This window comes from Hippocampus comes, unplaced genomic scaffold (assembly GCF_001891065.2).
Source record: "Hippocampus comes isolate QL1 unplaced genomic scaffold, H_comes_QL1_v1.1 scaffold68, whole genome shotgun sequence".
NCBI classification, from domain to species: Eukaryota; Metazoa; Chordata; class Actinopteri; order Syngnathiformes; family Syngnathidae; genus Hippocampus; species Hippocampus comes.
In genome coordinates this window covers 5,385,648-5,397,373 of record NW_017805625.1, presented here as the reverse complement: position 1 = coordinate 5,397,373, position 11,726 = coordinate 5,385,648, and the positions used below count along the sequence as shown (strand labels likewise).

The 11,726-nt window shown below is 43.2% G+C and overlaps 1 protein-coding gene across 1 annotated transcript in view; it reads left to right on the top strand.

Moving 5' to 3' along the window:
• Positions 1 to 11,077, top strand: part of eefsec (eukaryotic elongation factor, selenocysteine-tRNA-specific) — a 56,697-nt gene extending 45,620 nt beyond the window's left edge. Inside the window, exons 7-8 of the transcript XR_002169523.1 lie at positions 8,616 to 8,749; positions 10,932 to 11,077. The gene's annotated coding sequence lies outside the window, so the exon portion shown is untranslated. The remainder of the gene's footprint in view (positions 1 to 8,615; positions 8,750 to 10,931) is intronic.
• The last annotated feature ends 649 nt before the right edge of the window (positions 11,078 to 11,726 follow it).

The window sequence follows — 11,726 nt, the reverse complement described above, 5'->3', positions numbered from 1 at the left end:
GTGTGTGTGTGTGTGTGTGTGTGTGTGTTGTGTTAATAGCACGCTGTAGTTTGTTCCACATGCACAGAGCTGCAGGCTGCTCTGAGTGTGCTTTGGATGGACTTCCATTGTGCGTGTGTCCGAGAGGACGTCTTGCACGTTGACCCTCACCCCGAGGTCGCAGAGGGGGGGCACGGTTGAGAAGAGGGAGCGTGCATAATTGCAGCGCAAACACAAAAGCGATCCCACCAAGAGGGTGCGTCGGTGCGCCGGCACGGCCTCTCAGAAGTTGGCGGGCGACGTTTAGCCGAGTGCTGGTGGGCAGGAAACATTTCCGGAACGTCTGATTCTGTCACATGGCTTGATCCACTCAGACCTGTGACTGCTTAGATGCTGTTTTTCAGCTTCAAAGCTGGCACACAGGAAGTCATTGCACTAATCTTCATGTTGCACACATACCTGTTGGATTGACTCTTTCAGACTGTACACGGATAAATATTACCATACATGGATATGGCGACCAGTCAAGGGATTCAATTGGGATGGGTTCCGGCTTACCCGCAACCCTGATGAGGACTGTATAAAATGGTTGGATGGCTTTATTTTCTCTTTTTACCCCATTTGCAGCAGCACAGAAGTGTACCCCCTGAATCAAAATGGAGTCTCATCAATAGGGTTGGCTGTACGTATACCTTGTGCTTTGGTGGGGTCTCTCCAACATTAAGCTGGCATGCTCAGTAGCATGTGGAACCCGATGCGGACAGCTGAATGGTGAGCATGGATGTGCCACTTGGCTGATAGATGGAGGCCTTTTTGAAATGGACTCAATGAGGGCCATTCATGAATGGTGACACTCGCCACACTCCTGAATCCCCCCGCGCCGCCCTCCTGCTCCAACTCACATGACAGTTCTGTTAGCGCATGAAATGCTACATTGCTCAAAGCTGGTTGTGGTATGAAACCGAGGTGGCCAGACAGAAATCTGAGAATTTGATCTGTGGTACTTTACATTCATGGGGAATTGAGGCTTCTGCTGTCTGAACATGAATGCGAAAATATGACATCATCTCCCGAGACGACCATTTCAGTAAATGTCTGAAATCTAATTGGATTGTGTGATAGTGAGCTAAATGTACCACTACGGAGTCATACAATAGGTTGCCCAGATGTAACTCATCTTCGCCCATCTTAGATCATACCGTTTGTTCTCTAGACAACAAAGTAGGGAAGAGTGAATCAACAACACTTAGGCTCATTGCTGTTGGATACATGCCACACACTTCCATTGCATGGATGCAGTTAGATTGTTGTCTTGTTTTTTTCCGCTGCGTCTCGCTTAGCAAAATGACTGCATTCTTCACCAGATGACTTCATGACATACGGAAATTTTGCTCGACTGTACATACAACTACATCGGTGGCCAGAAAAACAGCGGCTTCAAACTGTAATTGACAAATTATCATTCGATTCAAGTTTCAGTTTCTCTTGTGAGCTAGCCCTTAGCATCGTTAGCATGCCATTTTTGTTGACCTTGTGAGCTAGCTGGCACCACTGTTAGCATATTTATCGTTATATTAGCGTGGTCTGTGTTGTGAATTCTATTCTTATACTAATGTCAGTTTCAAACAAGGACCCAACAGGGGTTAGTTGGTGTAACAAAACAGCGCTTTGTTACAGCTGCCGCTGTTGTGAAAGGGCTATATAAATCAGCATGTATTGTATTGTATTGTATTGTTAGTGTTCGAACTGAGTGCTTGAAGTCAATGAGCAAAAAAAAAAACTCACTCTCAAAAAGATCGGCTGTTGACAAGCAGAGCCACAGCCAGTTCCTGGCCCTCTCACCATGCTTTTTCTGTGGGATGCTTGGAATGTGCCGGAATGTTGGCTCCAACAGGTGAACACAGAGGGAGGGGGGAATAAGAATCTGGACACGGCGAATTTGAAAGATTGAAAATCGGCGTACTTCCGAATGAATCCATCGTCTTCCTATGGGACCCTAACTGTCATTCAAAATGCAAGTGAGTGGATGACATTGTAACAGTGTGACACAATTTTAACCGACTGAGGGAGTCAGCGAAGACGTGCAAGAAAGTCAACAATGGAGGACATCCAGCATTATTGTAGTTTTTCTTTTTTTTTCTTTTCTTCTTGACGTTTGTTATAAGATGAAAGGCACATTTTCCCACTCCCAAAATGTTGGCGCGTGGAAGTGTTTTGTTTCCCTGTCATCCAATTAAACTAACTGTCATGTTGTGCTGCATCCCAAAAGAAGGCTGCTTAAAAACAGTTCCACGCTGATCTGTTATTCCCACAACAAACTGACCAAATTGTACCAATTGTAAGAAATAATATGTTTTCCTTGTGCGACTGAAGATTGAATGACAGGAAACCATTCTCCTTTTCTTCAGTGAGACCCGAGAGAGGGAAGCGGGCAAACTGAGGTTGACTTAACATGAGCACAAGAGGCCAGACATTTCCTTTTATTTTTCCCTCGTGGCAATTTTGTTCCCGTGGCTGATAGATGGGGTTGGGATGCCATTGTCACCTCATGCGCACAGATCGTCCCACTCTCTCGCAGATGGACTGTCAGGATGTTTCTCATCTCCGCCACCTTTTTCATCCAATTCCAGCCGAGCAAGTAGTTGACGGGCATTTCTTGGGGTTAAACAGGAGAAATAACCAGCCTGAAGTGTAGTGGGATAAGACCGAAATGCTCCTCTGTCAGCCGCCGGTCCCCAATCCACCCCACCTCCCTTTTCCCTTCACTCAGATTGTTATCGTGGGTGAGCTTATTGCTTCCTGTAGAGACCTGGAGCTGCCTCCCCTGTCTACTTTATGTTCCTGGATAAAAGCTAAAGCCAAATTATTACTACTTGCTATAAACTGGACAAAAGTATCAGATTTTTTTTTTAAGTCAGAAAAGAACCTCCACCGAAGTACTTTATGCTTGTTGTCGGGTTACTGCCTGTTTTTTTTAGTTCCGCCGAGGCCAGAGTTGTTTCCTCTCAAACTAGAGGCTGTCCCAAAAAGTTTGGAATCATTTGAAATATTTATATATGAGTCACTGCATGTCCCATGCAAATGAAACTGAATGGCTTTCATTTACCTTTTTCGAAATGAAAGCTATTTGATAAGATTAGTTGATTGAAATGTCGAAAACATTCAAACAGATCCAGGTTTTGTCACGGTTCACACAAAGCTTCACAAATCACAACATCCTCTTTTCATTTTTGTGCTTTCATTATTATTATTTTTTTTTTTATGTCCTTGAAAATGGAAGCGACTCACTCTTGTTAAACAACAACAACAACAAAACATACCATATCTCCTCAGGTAGTGGCGTGTGGTCTGTTTAAAGCATCCCGGTGAGTTCCATTTTTTTCTTTTTGGTCTGATGTCACACAATTACTATAGCTTACACAGCCTAAACACTATTTACACTACCCTGTGATTAAAAAAAAAAAAAAAACAGAACCACAATGCCTGGTACTTTTACTGTATCTCCTCCTTGGTACTTGTCTGCATCATGTAGTTATTATTTTGTTTGTGTGTGTGTGTGTGTGTGTCTTTGTGTGTGTGTGTGTGTGCACGCGCGCTGCTTACAAATTGTATTATTGTGATGACTGTACACTTCAGCCTCCCGCTTCTATTACCGCAGCACTTCTGGGGTAATCCGACACTTCCACCCTCTGACACCAACTGCCCCGCACGACTCCTGCGTCCCCTGATTAGATTTGACTCAACATATTGACCCCCCTCCACCCCCTCCCCTTACCCCCCTCCACTGAAACAAACACCCTTTTATGGACACGATTGTCCAAACAAACACAGAATCCAACCACACCCAAAATGCTACTTAGAAGGTTGTTTACGCGGCGGCTCTTATTCTCAGTAAAAGCTGCTAATAAGAGCAAATTACTGCCAACAACTCGAGCGCATCAAGTGGCCTCGCTGCTCCGCCGTAATGGAGTTAACTTGTGACCAATCCGATTAGGAGCCTGCAAGGGGCCATTGGAGCCCGTGGAGGGGAGAGTGGCCGAGAGAGGGTGGAGTAGCAAAGGGTCCTGGGGGAAATACCTGGCTCCTGGGGGCCACTAACTGTCATTGTTTTTGACATAACATCATTTGGATGGAATGGAACTGAGATGGAGGACTCGATATGATGTTTTTCTTTTTGAGCAAAATAGGAAAGGCGGTTTCTTATTCTCGAGCTCTTGGTAAACTATCACAGTGAAACTTGTTAAATTGATAAGTTGGATTTCACCACGATTAGGACCTTTTGATTATCGTTGAGTTGGAATCACCCTTATCCAGTATGTAGCGTACTATATTCATGAAGACAAAAAGTTGCAGCAGCCTTCAAGCAAAGGCTGGGTGTGGGTCCTTTGAAGAGTTTGCCTGTTCTTCTGTTTTTTTGTTTTTTTTAATTTTCTCTGGGTACTTGGGCTTACTCCCGACATTCTTGAGTTCTTTGGAGACACTAAATCAGGGGCGGGCAATTGATTTAGCAAAGGGGCCACATGAGAAACTGGAACGCTTGCCGAGGGCCAAGACAACATGCCAACCTCAGCTTTTGTTCTTGAATATGTTCGACATTCATTTGAATGGACTGAGAAAAAGGATATTGACACGTTTCATGTTTAAAATGCTACGTATGTAGATATGGTACATATTATTCAATTAGGAAATACAATTTATAGATACAAATATTGAGATAAGTATAATTTTATTGACAGTGATGTATAATGATACAGTGATGACTTACAATACATCCGATACGTGTGGTCGGTCAAAACGGTAGATTTGAATACAAATCCTTTTGGCCCTCTTCTTTCCACATGCAGGAAGTAAGAATGTTGCTCACATTAGGACCGTTGTTATTGTTGTTGTTGATTTTCTTTTCCAAAAACTGGTGCTAAATGGGTTGGAAAAGTCACTAAATATAGCAAAAACATCTCTAAGTTGTCAACAAGTCGTAGCTCTGGCTCGCTACCTCATTTGAAACAATATCCACATGTGGGCACATAAAATGGCAGACTAACCTTCAAAATAAAATGTTTTATTTTGACTTCATGGTCTCTGCGAGGGCCAGTCAGAGACAGCTGATTTTTTTTTTCACAGATCATTTTTAACGTGTCTACTGTCAAGCCATAATGACTCTTTGAAGAAATACAACAACATTGATGATTGAAAATTGTAAACTCCCCCTTTAGCTTGAAATGTTGTTTCTGATTTCAATATTTCCCATGGTTTCTACAAATCAAAATGAATGAGAATTGGAGCAAGAACCAATTTGTATTTAAGCATGAAGGCTCCACTCATGATATTTCTAACTGAATACTTACAAAGTTAAGGATGCGCATCTCTCCTTCTGAGTCAAAGCTCTCTTGGATGTTGACGGCTGCTGCTCCGTTTGTTTTTCTTCTGCTTCGTGTGAGACATTAGGCTTTGCCGGTGACCCGCGGGGTCGGCGAGAACACAGCCCTCAGCTCGCCGGGGTCAGCTTTGTTTGACGTCTGGAAATGTTCGGGCTGAAACTCAAAGCAGGACCCGTTAATCAAAGCTAATGCAACTTTGATGCTGCTGCATCTCCACTTCATTGAACCTCCATTACCTCGGCCCCGGCTTCCTCATTCCGCGTCCCTGTCCGCCCTCCTTCCCCTGTTCAACTGGCTCCATTACCAGAAGCCCCTCACCGCCACCCCTTTCATTCAAACCGCTTCCCTTAGGCATCGCAAACCTCATTTGCACAGACATGTTTAGCCAGCACAGGAAGCAACCCATGCCCTTAACAAAATTACAGTCCAGCCAACGAATGAGCCGCGGGGCCGGTCTGCGGGGACCAATCACTGAAGGCTCTCGGCCCTTACCAGTTCCTCATTTGAAAGGAGCCTCACACAATGTACGTTTTTTTTTTTTTTCTTTTTCTGATTTCGTCCAGCAGTTTTGGACCTGACCAGCAACTCACCTCTCATGATGTGAACTAATGTGCTCCATTTCGGCTTTTCTCTGCACTTCATGTGCTGCTTTGAATGATGTTAGTGATAAGGCTTGTAATGATGGTGATGTAAATGTAGCGAGCGCTGCGTTAACAGACTCAGGGTGCATGGCCGCGCTCTGATCGCTATCTCGGCGGCGCCTCAGTAATTTGGCTCTGAAGTTTGCTCTATTAACGGAACGCTGCTTTGCCTTTCCCCTCTCGTGTCCTTTCCTTTCTCGCATCCTGCATTCCTCTTTTGATACTCACAAACAATATCTATCTTCCCCGGTCACATTAGGTAAACGTGAACGAACCTGCTAACTGTACAATTACCCGTGTTAATAGTTTAAACTTTGAACTATGACCTCAAACGATAATCCACAAAAACGTTAATAGTGTTTTGAATGCTCACAAACATCTGCTGTGCCCTTAAAAATACAGTCGTGTAATTAGCTTCTTTCAATCAATGCACACTCCTCTTTAGTCTTGTGATAAATAGTGCCTGCATGTAAGACACGTCTGTGACATCTTCCCAGACGGAGAGTTTTGTTCTTATTTTTCTTGCCGCTTTTATGTGGAGGAGAAATTCTCTGCTTGCACTCAACGATAACACGACGGCAAAGTTCTCGGGAGATCTGAAAAACTCACCGTGACCTTTTACTGGATTTCCAAGAGTGCGGTTTACTGTTCCGCGCACCGGGACCTCATTCACCTCCAGCCGTCAACTTGGCGTGTCCTTGGGCATGCTTATACAGGACTCCTACAAACAGCTCGAACACCGACGAGCGATATTCTCGAGACTAACCGGCCTCGGGCATCCCGCAAGAAGTACTGAGGTGAATGGATGAAGCCGACGTAACACAGCCGGCTAGTTGTGGCAGCCATTTGCTAAAGGCTATAGCTAATACTTGACCGCTAGCTGACTAGCCCGTTGCAAGCCAACCTGCGTCTGGTCTCTCTGCAATAACGTTTGTAACGGTAATATCTAAGAGCTTTATTTTTCAAGCAAAACTTGGACCACTAAGAACAAGCCAGACTGAAGAGCTATTCAGCTACACCTCCACACAGCCGCTGCAAAATTGAGTCTGTTTGACCGACATTGAAGTGTTTAAAGTACTGATCCTTTTACAAAAGTTGTTCAGTGCTGTGTTCATTAGAGCACAGACTCTCCCATTGGCTATTGGTGTCAACTCACGAATGAGTTCCGAATCAGCTCAAATAGGTTACTATTTGTACTTTTGTCGAAAAACATGTCATAGTCCCCAAAAAATATTTTAATTTGAACAATTGCACCGCATCAATTGCACCTCGACAGTGCTTTATCTATACCATACATTGTCCAAAGCACTTTATTTGAGTGTACACCGACACAGCACTGTATCATCCTACGGAGAGACTGTCCTTTTTAGTTTAAAATAACTTACTCTCACTTCACGCATCCCTCACTGTACCCTGGCTCGTGACAGAACCCAGGATGGGTTTTATTTCTCCTTTTTGTTGTTTTAAATCCATCCACGATCTTTCGTACCTTCTAGCTAGCACTTAGCTAACCCGGGAGGGTTCATCTCATTGGTTCAGTGTCCAGGTTTGCTAACTCCCTTCATGCTAGGATGGCGTCCGAGGCCAACAGCAAAATAATAAGGTGCTGAGACACTCCCGAAATGGGTTTTATTGAATGACTGCTTAACAGTTTAATTTAATGCTCATGAGCCGGCTAATATTGCCGTACACGGCAAACATTTCCGGTTGTCGCTCTCAAATGATGGATGAATGTGCAGGTGTACCTAATGCTGTGTCTGGTGAATGTTTAAAAAAAAAACAAAAAACATCACCTGCAATTATTTGTCATGATTGCTGCACAGCATGCCTTATGCCTCACACCTGCTTTTGTGAGGCTCCGTGGGAGGGCTCATGTCTCTTTGATTCCTGTTAAATATTCCAAGGTGCTCTGTGGTGTTGCGAGGACCAACAAGCCTCCATTAAATGTCTGATTCTGTATGCATCCGGGGCTGTAGAGGGGAAGCCATGTGAGATATCTCCCCATCCCTCATTCCAATCACCTTTCGCTGCATGCCCTCTGCTCAGGTAATTAACTTCTCCCTCCACCGGGCCCTCTCTGCTCCTTATCTGGACTCCATTCTGTTAAAACTATCAGCCTTCCTCGCCCACCGCCATGTCTAATTCCTCTGCTTGAAGGTGGGGAATAATCCAAGGCCAACACCTGCCCTCTGCCACTTATTCTTCTTCTTCTTCTCCTTCTTCTTCTTCTTCTTCTTCTCCTTCCATCACATCACTTCACACCCGCTCGGCACCCTTCATCCCTCTACTCTTCTTTTGTCGCCCGCCTTTTTTTAAAAAGGAAAAACAAGAAAAGAAACTGTGCTTTTCAACAATTCTGTTCTCTCTGAATGGAGATTCAAGTGTGTGTGATTGGATTAATTAAATGTGTTATCCCGATCTTTGAAAGGTGGACGTGATCCCTGTTCACTCTATCCTGATTAGCACTCTCTCTGTCTCTCTCTCTTTCTCTCCCTCTCGCTCTTTCTCTCACACGCACAGATACAAGGTGAGCAAAGACAAGCTAAATCTTGGACGTTTTGAAACTGCTGGGGATTAAGGAACAGATTGTAATTGCTTTCTCCCTCCTCCACCGTAGGTTCATGTGGATGAACGACTTGTTACTTCTCTGGGGCATAGCGGGGATGTCTTCAGACAAAGAGCCAATGAGAGGAACAGGACAAGACGAAGAAGCTTCGGCACCAGCGCTAATCATTTATGATGTAGAAAAAGGTAACGTGGCCCTGCCATCAGATACAGGAGGAAAATAGAAAGACAAGCGTGATGTTTGGCAGATAATCCCAAACCTGATTGAATGTCACAGCACTTCTCCCTCCGTCTTCTCTTTATATCCTTCTCTCGTTTCATGTGACTCTCAGTGTGTGGTAGCGCTCTCCCAGCTTGAGGCCAAGTGTTAAGTGTGTGTGTGTGTGTGTGTGTGTGTGTGTGTGTGTGTGTGTGTGTGTGTGTGTGTGTGCGGCGGGGGGAGTGTGTGTGTGTGTCTGTGCACTGAGGATTTGTTCCAGATTGTGTGCGGTTTAACCCACATTGTTAAATACTAAGATCAACTCATCTCAGTGGAAGTGAAGCCATGCAGTGGTACTTTTCCTTTGAAAGACTTACAGGTCTTGCTTTTTTGGGGAGTAAAAGGCTCAAAGATAGGGATTTGCGTACATGTTAAACAATCGTAATGATTTTATTTGCAAATGAGCCACTGAGCAGACACCAAGAATAGATGAGCAATCCAGAATGACTCTCCGACAAGGGCTAAATGGTACACTGCATTGATATGGGGACGAAGACTTTTTTTTTTTTTTTTTAAGCAAAAGCAAGGTGTATCAAACTGGAAAAAAAAATCCTGGTTCGGCACCTTTATGCGGATTTTCACTAAAATGTTATGGGTTAATCCCTTGGCCATCCCATTAGTACACTCGAAATAGTGAGTTGCTTATGCATAATCCAAGTTGATTGGCAGCACTTGATCAGGAAATTAATCATATTTGTTCACTCGAGCACAACATTTCTCCTTATAAGGCAATAGAACCATGTGATGCAGATCTCGTTTGTATTATTTAATTTCCTCACCCAGTAAAAATCAGAAAGTCGATAAGACATCAGTTCAATTACCAGTACCGTTAATTGAATTTGGGATTGCTATACATCCTATGTCAAAGTTAAATATAATACAAAGTAAACAATATTATGCTGGTTAAAACGATTATTCATTTCGTGTCTTGTAATACACTGCAATATATTTTTTTTTTAGTGTTCACGTACTTAACTCATTTTGGAACTATTTAATTTCAGATCAAAATTCCTTGAATGGTTCATTATCAGTCACAAGTCAATCTGATAATCATTCACAAAAAAAAGTGACATATAAATGTTTCGGATAAGATGAAGCTAAATTTAGTCGATGCAAAACAAGTAGCAGTTTCTAATATACCGTGATAATAAAATCCTCTGTTATCTGATGTTTCCGAAAGAAGAATAGCAGATAAGCCACATGGATGTGATGTGAGCTTCATGAAGCTTTTGCATGATTTGCTTCCCGTGCGCACACGTGGGTGACAGGTGTCCACTTGAATAGATAGCATTCACGGTACTTCACGCTGGAGCCACAGTAACTTCAATACGTGGAAACTGCGGGCATGAAGGAGTAATGCAAAAAAAACAAAAAAAACACACACACACACACACACACACACACACACACACACACACAAAAATGAAGCATGTTGGTTTAGGATATTTTTGAAAAGATCCCCAATTTTGTGGGAAGGGGTGTCCTTGCCCTTGTTATATAATTCTCACAAATACATTAAACAGTAACAGTCAAAAAAATATATATTTTTTTAAATCTCCAAATTGGGTCTTATTTCTTCCATTTTTTTTTTTTTTTTTTTACTAAATATGCAAGCAGGAGTTCAGTCTAAAAGGTCTTTGTACTTGTTGCTTAATACTTTAAAGACTTCTACAAATAAGTTTCATTTAGTAAGATAAGATAAGAAAACCTTTATTGTCTCAATGGACAAATTTGCAATGTACAGCAGCAAAGTTCAGAGGGAAGAAGTAGAATTTTGCATGCACAAAATAATTTTTCCAAAAAAATGAACTGTACGCAGTACAGATTGCAATATAAAAATACAAAATATAAGATCCAAGCATGCAGTATATTCAACTGCGTATGTGCTGCATAAGGTGGCTGTGCTATTTACAATGGCTGAGTGGGGGAGAGTCCAGGTTTTCAGGTGCATTTATTCAGTAGCCTGACAGCAGTCGGCAGGAACGAGCGGCGGTGCCTCTCTTTCTTGCAGTAGACCAGTGAATCGATCAATTATTCTTCATATGGTGTACACCAGACTAAATATCTGAACTGATGCCTCATTCTTTGTGTGTCGGCTGTTTCTTGTAGCCAGGACAAAGTCGTGCCTTTTAGTCTGCCCCTTTTGACACCGATGTCTAAAGCCAATCACAAAGACCTGCTTCACACATCCTCCGTACACTCTTCCCTCGAGTTGTGCACACATGCGTGGCAAAGGATGGATCGTTTGCTTCTGCGTGGACAATTTAAGATGACCATGACTGCTTTTGTTATTTCTATAATGTATTTATTTTCCTGTGTTGACATTTTGTGTCCCCTGAAAATTTGGACATTTCGCTAATTAAATGTAAATTAGCCTCCTAATCTTTTGAAAGGCTGGATTTTTACGCAGTCCCCCTATGTCGGATGTCATTAACAACACAGAGTGAATAACATATAAGAGGACACCATTGGGAAACAGTGCAGTGACATGCCCTAATCCCGTCTCTTACCTCCATGAATCCAATCCCTTTTCCGATACGTTTCCATGTGTGTACTCAGTCTAGCAAGCAGCCCCCGGTGTAAAATGACCCATCGTAGACTAGCGGCTTTGTTGGCATGACAAAGCTGCGGCGTAAGCACTCGCATAATAAATCTAAGTGAGGCAGTTGCATAAAAAGACACCCCCTGCCCCCGCTGTTTGTGAGCACGAAGACACGCCGTCATGTCACACACTCTGTGCGTGGAAACAGATTGAGATGGAAGGAGGGTCGTTTTCAGGGTTTACCTTCGGGTTGATCTGAGAATGGATGTCGTGTTCATTCCCGTTTAGTTTCCACTGTTCGATTATCATCCTCGGCATAACGGTACCAATCTGCGACGTGAAGCTCCCCTCTGAAAACGTCT